The 15,482-nt window shown below is 38.4% G+C and overlaps 1 protein-coding gene and 1 non-coding gene across 3 annotated transcripts in view; one reads left to right on the top strand and one right to left on the bottom strand.

The window, feature by feature from the left end:
• The window catches only part of TFDP2 (transcription factor Dp-2), a 192,638-nt gene that overhangs the window by 121,486 nt on the left and 55,670 nt on the right, over window positions 1-15,482 (bottom strand). The window lies entirely within an intron of this gene.
• Window positions 12,654-12,760, top strand: LOC122445615. Its single transcript, XR_006270583.1, has one exon. It is a non-coding gene; the product is annotated as a U6 spliceosomal RNA (small nuclear RNA).

Below are 15,482 nucleotides of genomic sequence, written 5' to 3'. Positions count from 1 at the left end.
ATAGAGAACCAGTTATTCAAGTTTTATGACATTTTTTGAAAAGATTTTCACAGCCTGGGAACAGAAATAAAAGAAAGCAAACTTGCGGGCAAGGCAGTAAGAACAGAAGGAATTCTGAGTTTTCCCAAAAGTGTTGTTGGAATGGCTCCTTGTAGGGACCATATGAATGCATGTCTGCCACGAAGGGAACGTGAGAACTTCATTTTCTTGATGAGCAAAACTTTAAAAGGAACTGGAAAGGTGAAAGGGTCAGGGACTGGTGTTACAGGTTATTTCAGTGCTCAAAATGTTAAAGGTAGAGTAGCTTGTATATTTTGGAATTATATGGTTAATGAAAAGTGGCAAACATCTGCCACTATTTTTTTTTTAATTTCACAAGTTTAAGTACTCACATCTAGTAAGCTTTTGTTTTATTTTGTATTACTTTGCACAGTAGGTACAAGCAACATTTGGTTGCTATTTCCATAAAAATTCTTTGGCAGGCTTCTAAATCTGAGGTCACATTAGGGTAACTTTGGCTTCTTTTGCTGTGTGGGGCTTAGTGAGAGATTATATTTTAATAAACACAGTGAATGGTTCTGGCTTTGCCTTTTGAATCTGAGTCTGGTTTCAGGATATTTAAAAATATCTTACTGGTCTGACAATAGACAACTAACCCATTCTACAGGTAGTTTTATTGACCTGTTCAGTTCAGCAGCTTGCTTTTCCCGTAGGACCAGTGCCATCTGATCTTTTTCTCTTTTGTATTTTTCCTGTTTATCTACAAGTTTTATTTAAAGAACTGTGGTTAGTATAGGTGACTCAGACAGTGAAGAATCTGCCTGCCATGCAGGAGACCAGGGTTTGATCCCTGGGTTGGGAAGATCCCTTGAAGAAGGAAATGGCACCCTCTCCAGTATTCTTGCCTGGAGAATCCCATGGACAGAGAAGCCTGGTGAGCTGCAGTCCATGGGTTCCCAAAGAATTGTACACAGCTGAGTGACTAACACTTTCCCTTTAATTTATCCTACTACATAATTAACTACTAAAATAAGAATCTTTTAGAAACAAAGTTTGAGTTCCTGATTTAAAACAGAAAATAAAGGAAAAAGTAAAATGTTTAAAATAGGCTGTGCTTGCTCCATTTTTTATCTTCCTGTTAAGCTTCTTTCACAATGAATATTGTGGTTAGGTAGAATTACATAACTTTGTTCTGTGTTTTGATTACATGTTGCAGATTTATAAATAATTTTGATAACAGTATATTGTACCTGAGACCCAATAAAATGACTTTTCCCCCCATTTTAAATATAAATTTGTATTCTCTATTCCGATAGTTAATGTAGGTTGCTTTATTATAGAGCATGACATGATGATCTTATTTTTTACGTTTTGAAATACCCAGTTGCTGTTTCTTATGAAAGGATAATAAACGGACATCATTCTTTTTTGGGGAAAGAATATCTGCAGTCTTGTTTCTGAAGTATTTCAAATTCCGTCTTCAGTGAATCAGCTTGTAACTCAGCCGGCAGAGTAAAATACTGTTGATGTTAAAAGGTCTTTCTTTTTGTGATTTCTTATTTGCTTAGTTGTTGGAAAATGGAGTTGATCTAAGTGCCTGTTTTTATTTCCTATTCCCATATGGCCCATTGTCTTCTAGAGGAAAACTGCTCCACAGTAAGCCCTGTTGCTTATTACTGGTAACAATTATTGGTACTGGTTAATTTCAAACCTACCGCACTAAGGGAAGAAGACAATTTTGCTTGACACTTGGAATTTAGTTCTAAAATCAATCTCTTAAATGCTTTCTTTCTCTGAATTTCCCCATTTAAATTTAACTTGCCTATGACCAACATAAAATTTGCATGAGTTGCGAAATCCAAGGCAAAATATCAAAAACGATGCTATAAAACCGTTCAGCAGCTTAGTTGCCAACACAGTGTTTTTAAAGTTAAAACTAGCAATCGAAATCACAAATGTTATTTAGGAAAGGTTAAATTGCCATTTCGGACATTTACCCTGGCTTCTCCTCATTTTTATAAACTACATAGTAAATAAAATTGGTAGCTAATCTTTTTTAAAGCTATATGTGTCTTTAAGGAAACATTAAATAGGAAAGCTATTAATAAAAATTGCTAAAAATTTACTCACTGTATTTCTTTAGGATTTTTTTTTTATTCATCCTAATGGAAACACATTGTATTTTGCTTCATGTTGCTAAGTAAGTTTGGTATATTTGAGAAGGCACAGGTTTTGGAACCACTGAAGCACAGCTTCAAATTTCAGCTTTGCTATTTACTAGGCCTACAATTGATAACACAGAAAACATACTACAACTCTTTGATTTTCACATTTGTGCTTTGGTGATCGTAATGCCTACCTCAGAGGGATTATATTTCCTCATTTGACTCCAACATGTAAAGCTTTATGCATAATACTTAGCATGTATTGGGTACTCAATCAAATATTAATTCTCTTCTTCTTCATTTCCTTCATTGTTCCTTTGATGTTTGAAACTTTCTTTATCATTTTATCAGATATGCAGAAAATATCCACCAGTTGCCAGTTAAATTATTGAAAAAGACCAGCCTGAATAAATTACAAGCTATATTTTGAAGGAAAAGGAAATTGCTACCAGGATTTACTGGTAATACAAATTGCTTCTTTCATTTTCTGCTTGTGAAACTAATTAAATCCAATATTTTGCATATCTCAGAGTAAGCTGGGAACTCTCTCATCATCCATTTCTCTGGTGACATTCCTTACACCCCCTTCGGTGAGTCCGTTTGGGACCCATTGAAGTCTGACAAGTAGCGTGACTGACACGGCAGACACACAGATCACAAACACAGTGGAAGTGGAACAGAAGATGAAAACACCTAACATGAAGGCCCTCAGCCTCCCAGATGAGCAAAACAGCAATTAGAATAATAGTTTCAAAAAACTTATCTTTTTTCCATTCCCTGATTATAAATGATGATGTTTTCTTAGAACGCCTGGAGGTTTGGAGTGCTGGAGTCCAGTCATCATTTCATTTTAGCAAGCAGCAGTATCACCTGGAGGACATCTTATAAAGATGGCCTCCAGAGCTTCTGATTCAGTAGGTCTGGGGTGGGGTCTGAGAATTCATATTTCTAACCGCTTCCTAGGTGAAGTTGCTACCCCTGTGCTGTGGGGGTATAGAGAAGAAGTCCCCATTTCTTAAGCAAGAGACTGATTTTTCTGCCTGAGATTTTTCACTGAATTTAGAAAACTTTTTTTTTTTCTTTTTAGTATTTTCTATGTGTCTAGTACTGAGATAGCCTCAAGCCTCATGTGTCTTATACTTTCAGACCATGGATTTTTGCTTAACTAAGGGACTCTACTGCACAATTGCACTCATCTCACATGCTAGTAAAGTAATGCTCAAAATTCTCCAAGCCAGGCTTCAGCAATACGTGAACCATGAACTTTCAGATGTTCAAGCTGGTTTTAGAAAAGGCAGAGGAACCAGAGATCAAATTGCAAACACCCGCTGGATCACTGAAAAAGCAAGAGAGTTCCAGAAAAACATCTATTTCTTCTTTATTGACTATGCCAAGCCTTTGACTTTGTCAAAGTCAAGTACTGTCTCTCCCTAAAGAGAAGACTCTTGAGAGTCCCTTGGACTGCAAGGAGATCCAACCAGTCCATCCTAAAGGAGATCAGTCCTGGGTGTTCATTGGAAGGACTGATGCTGAAGCTGAAACTCCAGTACTTTGGCCACCTGATGCAAAGAGTTGACTCACTGGAAAAGACTCTGATGCTGGGAGGGATTGGGGGCAGGAGGAGAAGGGGCCGACAGAGGATGAGATGGCTGGATGGCATCACCGACTCGATGGACATGAGTTTGAGTAAACTCCGGGAGTTTGTGATGGACAGGAAGGCCTGGCGTGCTTCGATTCATGGGGTCGTAAAGAGTCAGACACGACTGAGCGACTGAACTGAACTGAAGTCCATGTTCATGAATAGAAGAATCAATATCATTAAGGTGTCAGTTATTCCCAACTTGAGGTACAGACTCAATGCAACCTCAATTAAAATCCCAGTAAGTTACCTTGTGGATATCTCAAACTGATTCTAAAGTTTACATGGAAAGGCAAAAGACCCAGAACAGTCAACACAATATTAAAGAAGAAAGCTTGGAGAACTGGAGAACCATCAGTTCTCCAGCTTGAAGCTTGGAGAACCACCCAAAACACGTATAATATAAAGACAGGGACTTGACATTCTTTATCTGGTAGTGAGAGAAACGATATCTTTCACAGAGAAGTTTTAATCTTAATGAAATCCAACATTAAAGCCCAATTTCTTCTTTCATGGATCACGCTTTTTTGTGTTGTATCTAAAAAGTCATTACCACACTGAAGATCAGTTAGATTTTCTTTTATTTTTATTCTAGGAGTTTTAAGGTGTACATTTAGGTCTATGATCCATTTTGAGTTAACTTTGTGATAGGTGCAAGGTCTGTGTCTGAATTCTTTTTTTTTTTCCTCATGTGAATATTGAGTTGTTCCAACCTCATTTGTTGAAAAGACTTCTCCCTTAAATTGTCTTTGCACCTTTGTCAAAGTTTAGTTGAATATATTTGTGTAAGTCTTTTTCTGGGCTCTCTGTTCCATTCCATTGACCGATTTTCTTATTTCTGTTGATACCACACTGTTTTGATTACTGGGGATTATAAAGGAATGTCAAGTCTCTTTATATATTATTTGTGTCTACCTTTATATCATACGTGTTTATCTATTGCTTCTTTTTAAACACATGTTTAAAAAGCACATGTTCTGTACATTTCATTAATGTTTCTCTGCAGACATTGTATATTCGTATATAGCTTTCTCACTCCCCATTTTACATCTGTGTAATGTTCCTTTATATGTATTGAACATAATTTATTTAACTAGATCTTACTGAAGGATTTACACTGTTGCCAGTATTCTGCTATACACACAATATTGCAAAGATTAGGTGTTATTTCCTAAATTTATAAGCATATCAGTAGAATACATTCCTAAAAAGGGATGGGTTGCTCAAAGGAAATGTGAATGTTAAATTAATAAATAGCACGAAACTGCTTCCCATAAAGGTTATGCTCTCACCAGCAGTATAAGATAACAAATGATCCTACACCCTTGACAACAGTGTTTTATCAAATTTCTGACACTCTCCAATCTTATAGAGTGAAAAATGGTACTCAGTGTAATTTTAAATTATGTATGGTTTATGAATTAGGTATAGTGCCTTTTCATGTGTTAAGAGCCCTTGATATTTTTCTGTGAACAGTTTATTCATAAATTTTGCTCATTTTCTGAAAATTGGATTCCTGTTCCTTTTGTCACAATGCATATTTCTCTTTGTTCCTTTAACAGCTTGATGCTATTAGTATATTTATTTGGTATTGATATTGTTCTGCTTACAGTACATCTTTGCCATATTTTATTTTCAATCTTCCTTAGATTTAAGGACTTTGAATATATTTTTAGTTCCAAAACAACTTTCTCTGTGCTGGTGACTATACCCTCAAGTCTCCATTCCCGTTTCTTGCTTTCTCTTACCTTTTCCACTAGTTTGGCCTCCATAGAAGGATTCTGATTATCCCGTGATAGACTAGAGATCTCTTCAAGAAAACTAGAGATACCAGGGGAACATTTCATGCAAAGATGGGCTCAATAAAGGACAGAAATGGCATGGACCTAACAGAACCAGAAGATATTGAAAAGAGGTGGCAAGAATACACAGAAGAACTGTACAAAAAAGATCTTCCTGACCCAGATGATCACGATGATGTGATCACTCACCTAGAGCCAGACTTCCTGGAGTGCAAAGTTAAGTGGGCCTTAGGAAGCATCACTACAAACAAAGCTAGTGGAGGTGATGGAATTCCAGTTGAGCTATTCCAAATTCTAAAAGATGATGCTGTGAAAGTGCTGCACTCAATATGTCAGCAAATCTGGAAAACTCAGCAGTGGCCACAGGACTGGAAAAGGTCAGTTTTCATTCCAATCCCAAAGAAAGGCAATGCCAAAGAATGCTCGAACTACCGCACTTGATTCTTTGGGCTCCATTAGTTCAGTTGTGACCAAAGCATGCAGAAGGATTTTGGTAGAAGGAAATGCCAAAGAATGCTCAAACTACCGCACAAGTGCATTCACCTCACACACTAGCACAGTAATGCTCAAATCCTCCAAGCCAGGCTTCAACAGTATGTGAACCGTGAACTTCCAGAGGAACCAGAGATCAAATTGTCAACATCTGCTGGATCATAGAAAAAGCAAGAGAGATCCAGAAACACATCTACTTCTGCTTTATTGACTACACCAAAGCCTTTGACTGTGTGGATCAAAACAAACTGTGGAAAATTCTGAAAGAGATGGGAATACCAGACCACCTGACCTGCCTCCTGAGAAATATGTATGCAGGTCAGGAAGCAACAGTTAGAACTGGACATGGAACAGACTGGTTCCAAATCGGGAAAAGAGCACATCAAGGCTGTATATTGTCACCCTGCTTATTTAACTTATATGCAGAGTACATCATGAGAAATGCTGGACTGGATGAAGCACAAACTGGAATCAAGACTGAATATCAATAACCTCAGATATGCAGATGACACCACCCTTATGGCAGAAAGCGAAGAAGAACTAAAGAGCCTCTTGATAAAAGTGAAAGAGGAGAGTGAAAAAGCTGGCTTAAAATTCAACACTCAGAAAACTAAGGTCATGGCATCTGATCCCATCACTTCATGGAAAATAGATGTGGAAACAATGGAAATGGTGACCGATTTTATTTTCTTGGGCTCCAAAATCACTGCAGATGGTGACTGCAGCCATGAAATTAAAAGATACTTGCTCCTTGGAAGAAAAGTTACGACGAACCTAGAGAGCATATTAAAAAGCAGAGACATTACTTTGCTGACAAAGGTCCATCTAGTCAAAGTTATGGTTTTTCCAGTACTCATGTATGGATGCGAGAGATGGACTATAAAGAAAACTGAGCACCAAAGAATCGATGCTTTTGAACTGTGGTGTTGGAGAAGACTCTTGAGAGTCCCTGGACTGCAAGGAAATCCAACCAGTCCATCCTAAAGGAAATCAGTCCTGAATATTCATTGGAAGGACTGATGCTGAAGCTGAACCTCCAATACTTTGGCCACCTGATGCGAAGAACTGACTCACTAGAAAAGACCCTGATGCTGGGAAAGATCAAAGGTGGGAGGAGAAGGGGACAACAGAGGATGAGACGGTTGGATGGCATCACCGACTCAATGGACGTGAGTTTGAGTAAACTCCAAGAACTGGTGATGGACAGGGAAGCCTGGCGTGCTGCATGTGACCCCATGGATCACAAAGAGTTGGACATGACTGAGCGACTGAACTGAACTGATCCCCTCCTTTGAGCTGCTGTGTTCCTTTTAATAGGTTGACATTTCGTTTAGATGGAAGCCACCATCTCTTGGATGGTATGGAACTGGCTGTCAATAAGAGACACGCATATTTTAAATTTGATGTGTAAGCAAAGAAGGAGCTGGCAAGGGGGCACTGCTCTGCAAAGGACATAAAGGAACAAGAGGAGGATATGGGGCAGATCTCATCAATCTGCAAGTCAGCCCACAGCAGCTGCTGATCCGGCAGCTGCTGGAGGACGGCATATAGCTTATGTGCAAATATGGCCTCTTTCCCTTGTTAGAACCACTTCCAATAGCCCAAGAAACACCATGTGCCTCCCAGATAAGGGAGGAATCCCTGATCTTCCACAAAGGTGCCACTGGGCTTTCAAACATCATAGATAATGAAGCCCTGAGTTACAGTATCTTTTTCTCTCATTTTAAAAAATAACACAGCTGCTTTTAAATCATCTGTTATTTGCATGGTTATGACAGAATACAATGACCTTCAGGCTTGTTCTTAGCCAAAGAAGTAACTTTCAGACCTCCAACTCTTAGATAGATGCCCCAAGACAAAAAGCTCAGAAACCTTCCTCACTGAATACCTTAATGCTTTGCTTCAAAAAACACTGAAGGTTTCAGTGTTCAAAAAACAGCAGTTCAAAAAACACTGCTCGAAGGTTAGATAAATTAATATTTGCATTAAAAGTCTGGGAATCTTACAAAACAAGCTCCTGCAGTTTATTATTTACTGAGTATACAAAGAGGAAGGGTGGGGAGGGATAAACTAGGATCTGGGATTAGCAGATAGAAACTACTATATACAAAATAAACAACAAGGTCCTACTGTATAGCATGGAGAACTATATTCAATATTTTATAATAACCTATACAACACCTTGTAAGAACCTATAAGGGAAAAAGAACATATTAAAAATAATGTATTTATAACTGAATCACTTGGATGTATACCAGAAACTAACACAGTATTTTAAATTAATTATATTTCAGTAAAAAATAATTTTATAAATTTACTGGGTATGTATAATTGTACTAGATGCTAAGCTAGACTCTAAAGACAAAAATATGAACTCTGAGCTTAAAGAGCTCAGTCTATTAAAAGAAAAGGAGAATCATATAAAGAAATACAATATTACGTGATAAGGACAAGAATAAAATATGTGCAGGGTCCAAAGGTTAACACAAAGGAGGCACAGTGACAAGAAGGTACAGAGGAATTCACAATCAGATAGACTTTAAACAGTAAATAGGATTTTGCCCAGGGGCCAGAGGGATTACAGGTCAAAGGAAAGACATAAACCAAGTTCCAATTTGGGATAGCCACTTTGAAAAATCTATCCTAGAGAAACAATGATGACTAATAAAAACTCTCTGACTTCATGGAAGTAGGTGGGGACCAATAAATAAATCAGTAATTAATGTTCAGTGTGATAAATACTGCAATAGGGGTGAGTAGAGAGTATTAGAGGTTTAAGGGCCAAGTGGAAATAAGATCTAAATTTAGATGCTAGGAGTGAACAGAAATTAGCCAGATGGGGATGTCCCTGGTGGTCCAGTGGCTGAGAATCCACCTGCCAATGCAGGGGACAAAGGTTCAATCCCTGGTTTGGGAAGATTCCCACATGCCAAAGAGCAACTAAGCCTGTGCGCCACAGCTACTGAGCCCACGAGCTCTAAGAGCCCATGAGTTGCAACAAGAGAAGCCACCGCAATGAGAAGCCTGCACACCACAACCAAGAGTGGCCCCCACTTGCCACAAGTAGAGAAAATCCCGCTTGCAGCAACAAGGGCCCAGTGCAGTCAAAAATAAATAAATGCTGAAAAAAAACACAAAAGAAATGAGCCGGATGAAACATGTTATCTACCAAGAGGGAAGTGTAGGATGGTGTCAGAGAGGAATAATATCATAGGTACAGAGAAGAGCATACGGCAAGACAAAGAGACAGGGATGGTGGGATAAGGGAGGAAAGGAGAAGGGATGGCAGAGCAGGGAGACAGGGATGGTCAGAAGGCAGTTCAGTGTGACAAGAGGCATAAAGGTCTGAGATAAGGCTGAAGAGGAAAGCAAGAATTGTAATGGGAAGGATCTTTTAAACTGGAGTCTGGGCATTATCTTGAGGGCAATAAGGAACAAAAAATGTATCTAACTTGGGAAGACTTGTTCAGATTTGTGTTTGAGAAAAAATAAGTAACTATAATACAATGAATGAAACAGAAAAGAAACATAGAATCTTGAAGTAAATAAAATAGCTACAGTAGTCTAGGAAATAGCTTATGGCTTCTCTGGTGGCTCAGAGGGTAAAGCGTCTGTCTGCAATGCTGGAGACCCAGGTTCGATCCCTGGGTCGGGAAGATCCCCTGGAGAAGGAAATGGCAACCCACTCCAGTACTCTTGCCTGGAAAATCCCATGGACAGAGGAGCCTGGTAGGCTACAGTCCATGGAGTCACAAAGAGTCTGACACAACTGAGCGACTTTACAAGTCTGAACTAAGATAATAGCAACAAAATAAAGAAAATGGGTGGGAAGAACTGAGATACTTGGGTAGAATCAGCAAGTCTTGCAAGGGATCTGATGTCATAGAGAGAGAGGAAAAAAAGGAGGCAAAGATGAAACTTCTGATTTGGGCAAAAGGTAGAACGCTGTACTGTCAAGTAAAATAAAGAAAAGGGGAAAATGGGTTTTGAGAAGGTGAAATAATCACTTTAATTACAGACAGAGTCTGAGATGTGTATAAGTTATTCAACTGAAGGTGTCCAACAAGCAGCTGAATATACAAAAACTCAAGACAAAGGTCTGGGCCAGAGATACAGATTTGAGAGTCAACCATATACAAAGTAAATGAAAACTAAAGCAATGAGAATAGATGAAATTGCCTAGGGAAAACGTACAAGGTAAAGAAAACAAAAAACCCAAGACAAAACCCCCACGGAACACTAACATTTAGAAGACAAACAGAAAAGCTAGGAGAGCAGACTGAAGGGAATGGCCAAAAAGAAAGATGAAAAAGGGGTAAGAACATAATGAATGCTTACTGTGTGTTAGGTACTGAATCAAGTGATGCATGCACCTTACCTCCTCTAATCCTTACAGGTGCTATGAGCAACTTACCATCATGACCTGCATCATTACAGGTATTTTGGGTTAGAGAGATCATTTTGCTCAGGTTTACATTTTTTTGGGCATAAGAAATGCAAGGGCTTCCCAGATAGCTCAGTGGTTAAGAATCTACCTGCCAATGCAGAAGACATGGGTTCGATCCTTGGGTCAAAAAGATGCCCTGGTTAAAGAGCTGACGACCCACTCCAGTATTCCTGCCTGGGAAATCCCATGGACAGACGAGCCTGGCGGGCTACAGTCCAGGGAGCCTCAAGAGTCAGACATGACTGAGCAACTGAAAACAACAAACAAAAATAAGAAACGCAACCAGGATTACACCCTCAACCCCCAGGGCCCTTATTCTTAGCTGCTACACTGTACTGCTTCCTATGAGACTTAAAAAGTATGGTATCACAAACACAAAGAAAAGCAGTGATTCAAAAAGAAAGACACCATCCCAGGAACAACCGTTCACTCAGCACCAAGATCCTGATGTTCTAACAACATTTTCTATTAAAAGGAGTCAGGACTCTGGGGAAATGGTTGATCTGAGGAATGGGCAGGAAAATATGTCAAAGGGACACAGAAGAACAACTGAACACTTCCAATGGCCATAATTTTAATAATTTGAGCAAAAAACCAACAAACAAAAATATTGGGTTGGCCAAAAAGTTCATTTGGATTTTTCTGCAAGATGTTATGGAGAAACCTGAACGAACTTTTGGCCAATCCAACAGTACTGGACTATGAACTGGCTGCTGCTGCTAAGTCGCTTCAGTCGTGTCTGACTCTGTGCGACCCATAGACGGCAGCCCACCAGGCTCCCCCATCCCTGGGATTCTCCAGGCAAGGACACTGGAGTGGGTTGCCATTTCCTTCTCCTGGAGTATAAACTAAATACCTGTAAGTCCATATTGGTATAAACAAACAAACAAATGAATAAGGGAGAAAAGACAAATCTAGGGTGGAAGAAATTCAAATAAATTATGTAGATTCTCACAACTCAAAGAAGTGGAGCAAACTCTCCACTCCTCAAGTGTGACTCCACATAGTGACTTCTTTCAAAGACTATGGTATGCAGAAAGGGGGAAGGAGAAGAGTGACTTTACAGCAGAGAAACACGACAGACACTATGTCAGCCAAGTAAGTGATCAAGGTTCACACCAATAATGGTAAGTCATGTTGATGCCCTTGATTATGTTGTAATGAAAATGGACTTTTATCTCTGCAGTCTTTCTCTCAAAAACCTATAACCCCAATCTAAGTGTGAGAAAATTCCCTACCGAGGAACATTCTACAAAATCTCTAACCAGTACACCTCAAAACTGTCAAGTTATCAAACACATGGAAAGTCGAAGACACTGTCACAGCCAAAGAGGTAAAGGATACATGTTCATGAAATGTAACATGGTATCCTGAATGCTCTCCTGGAACAGAAAAGGCACAAGCTACAAACTAATGAAATCTGAATAAAGTATGGACTTCCATTCATTATAATGTATCAATATTGGCTCATTAATTGCAAAATCTGTACTAGATTAATGTAGGATATTAACAGTAGGGAAACTGAGTGATGGGTTTATGAGAACTCTATGCACTGTTTTTGTAATCTCTCTGTAAATCTAAAACTGTGGTAAAATTAAAAGGTTATTTTTTAGGGGCTTCCCCAGTGGCTAAGACTCTGTGCTCCCAATATAGTGGGCCTGGTTTCAATCCCTGGTCAGTGAACTAGGTCCCACATAGTGCAACTAAGGATCTCACATACCACTACTAAAAAAGGTCCTACATGCCACAACTAATACCCAGCACAGCCAAATAAATAAATAACAATTATATATATATATATATAGCTATTTTTAAAAAGAGGAGACACATTAACTGTGTCAAAAACTGATAACAACAACAAAAAAGACAAAACCAAGGGCAGTTTCAAAGAATTAATGGAGTCAAAAGCCAGATGACATCAGGCAGAAAAGTGAGTAAAAGCTGAGAATGGGACTATAAGTATATACAGCTTCTTCCAAGAAGTTTGATAAAGATGGGGAGAATAAATCAGAGCCAGAAGTAGAGATAAGCTGAAGATAGTGTTTTTTGTTTTTAACCACAGCATAATTCACATACACTAAAATTCATCTTTTAAAGTATACAATTCAGTGCTCGCTTCGGCAGCACATATACTAAAATTGGAACGATACAGAGAAGATTAGCATGGCCCCTGCGCAAGGATGACACGCAAATTCGTGAAGCATTCCATATAAAAAAAAAAAAAAGAAAGAAAAGAAAAGAAAGTGTACAATTCAGTGGTTTCCAGTATATACACAAGGCTGTACAACTACAACCACTATCTCCAGAGCATTTTCAATACTTCAAAAAGAAATGATAAAATTATCCACTAGGCACATACCCTGAGAAAATTGTAATTCAAAAGGACATATGTACTCCAATGTTCATTGCAACACTGTTTAAAATAATTAGGTCATGGAAGCAACCTAGATACGCACTGACAGATACATGGATAAAAAAGTAGAGTTGTATGTACACACACACAAACAGTGGAATATTACTCAGCTATTAGAAGGAACAAATCTGAGTCAGTTCCAGCAAGGCAGATGAAACTAGAGCTTATTATATAGAGTGAAATAACTCACAAAGAGAAAAACAAATATGGTATATTAACGTATATATATATATGGAATCCAGAAAAATAACACCAATAGACCTATTTACTCGCAGGAAAAGAGAAACAGACAAAGAACAGACTTGTGGACACAACAGAGGAAGGAGAGAGTGGGATGAATTGATACAGTAGCACTGAAACATTTACATTACCATATGTGAAACAGTTAGCTAGTGGGAAGTTTCTGTATAATACAGGGAGCTCAGTTTGGTGGTCTGTGACAACCTAGAGGGGTGGGATAGGGTGGAGGGTTGGAGGGCGGTTCAAGAGGGAGGGGACATACGTATACTTATGGCTGATTCATTCTGTTGTATGTCAGAAACCAACATAACACTGTAAAGCAATTATCCTCCAATTAAAACAAAATTTTTAAGTAATTACTTAAATAAGTTGAATATGTTCATAAATAAGAAGATACAACACTATTATGATGTCAATAAAACCAAAATGATCCAGAGATTCAATACAATTTTTATAAAAAAAAAAAACCTAAAAAAAAAAAGCCTTTTTCACAGAAATGGAAAATGTAAACTTCAAATTCATGGGGAATTGCAAGAGTTCCTACATAGCCAAAACAATCTCAGAGGAGGAGGACTCACACTTTTTGAATTTGAACTTACTACAAAACTACAGTAATTATAACATCATGGTACTGACATATGGACAGACATATAGACCAATGTAATAGAATAAAAAGCCCAGAAATAAATCCTCACATATATGGCCAGTTGATTTTTGACAAGGGTGTTAATAAGATCATTCAGTGGTCAAACAACAGTCTTTTCAACAAATGCTATTGGGAAAACTGGGTATCAGTTTGAGTTTATATCATATACAAAAATTAACTCAAAATGGATCAAAGACCTAAACTTAAGAGCTAAAATTATAAAATTCATAAAGAAAACACTGGGGAAAATCTTTGTGACACTGATTTGGCAATCATTTAATAGAAATGACAAAAAGCAGAGGCAACAACAACAAAAAATAGATTAATTAGACTTCATCAAATCAAAGAACTTTTGGACATCAAAGGATACTATCAAGAAAGCAAAAAGATAACCTAATGAATGGGAGAAAATATCTGCAAATCATTTCTCTCATAAGGAATTAATATCCAGAATGTATAAAAAAATTCCTAGAACTCAACAACAAAACATAAATAATCCAGTTAAAAAATGGGCAAGTGTCTTCTTGAATAGAGATTCCTACAAAGATACATGAATAGCAAATAAGCACATGAAAAAATGCTCAATGTCACTAGTCATTAGGGAAATGCAAATCAAAACCACAGTGAGATATCACTTTACATACACGGTTGCCTCTGATAAAAAATATATGTTTGCAAGGATGTGAAGAAACTGGAACCCTTGTACACTGTTGATGGAAAGGTAAAATGGCATAGCTTCTATGAAAACTGAAATGCCAATTCCTCAAAAATATGAAAAATAACAGAATTAACATATGACCCAGTAACTTTGCTTCTATGAATATATCCAAAAGACCCAAATGCAGGGTCTCAAAAAGATATTTCTACCCTCATGTTTATAGCAGCATCGTTAACAACAGATAAAATACAGAAGCAACCAACAGGTCCATCGATAGGTGAGCAGAGAAGCAAAATGTGGTACACAGTTACAGCAGAATAGTACTCAGCCTTAAAAAGGAAGGAAATCCCTTGAGGCCACTAAGCAAAGTATGCCAGTCACAAAAACACAAATATGGTGTAACTCTTCTCATACGAGCTACGCAGAGTAGTGAAAATCATAGATACAGGAAGGAGGGTGGTTCCTGCCAAAGGCTCAGAGGAGGAAGAAATAGGGAGTGGTTGTTTAATGGGTGCAGAACTGGAGTTTTGCAAGATGAATAATTACAGATATGAATGGTGATAATGGTGGCATAACATGAATGCACTTAAATACCAACAAATCATACACTCAAAAAGGCTGAGGTGTTTTTATTTTATGTTTTGTGTATCTTACCACAATTTAGAAAACTGAGGGAAAAATGAGAAGCATTCAAGGCTTCAAGAAGTACCTCTTTCACTGTTTGCTGCTGCTAAGTCACGTCAGTCGTGTCCGACTCTGTGCAACCCCATAGACGGCAGCCCACCAGGCTCCCCCATCCCTGGGATTCTCCAGGCAAGAACACTGGAGTGGGTTGCCATTTCCTTCTCCAATGCATGAAAGTGAAAAGTGAAAGTGAAGTCGCTCAGTCGTGTCCGACTCTTCGCGACCCCATGGACTGCAGCCCACCAGGCTCCTCCATCCATGGGATTTTCCAGGCAAGAGTACTGGAGTGGGGTGCC

This window comes from Cervus canadensis, chromosome 7 (genome assembly GCF_019320065.1).
Source record: "Cervus canadensis isolate Bull #8, Minnesota chromosome 7, ASM1932006v1, whole genome shotgun sequence".
In the NCBI taxonomy this organism is placed as follows: Eukaryota; Metazoa; Chordata; class Mammalia; order Artiodactyla; family Cervidae; genus Cervus; species Cervus canadensis.
This window is presented reverse-complemented; position numbering and strand designations above follow the sequence as displayed.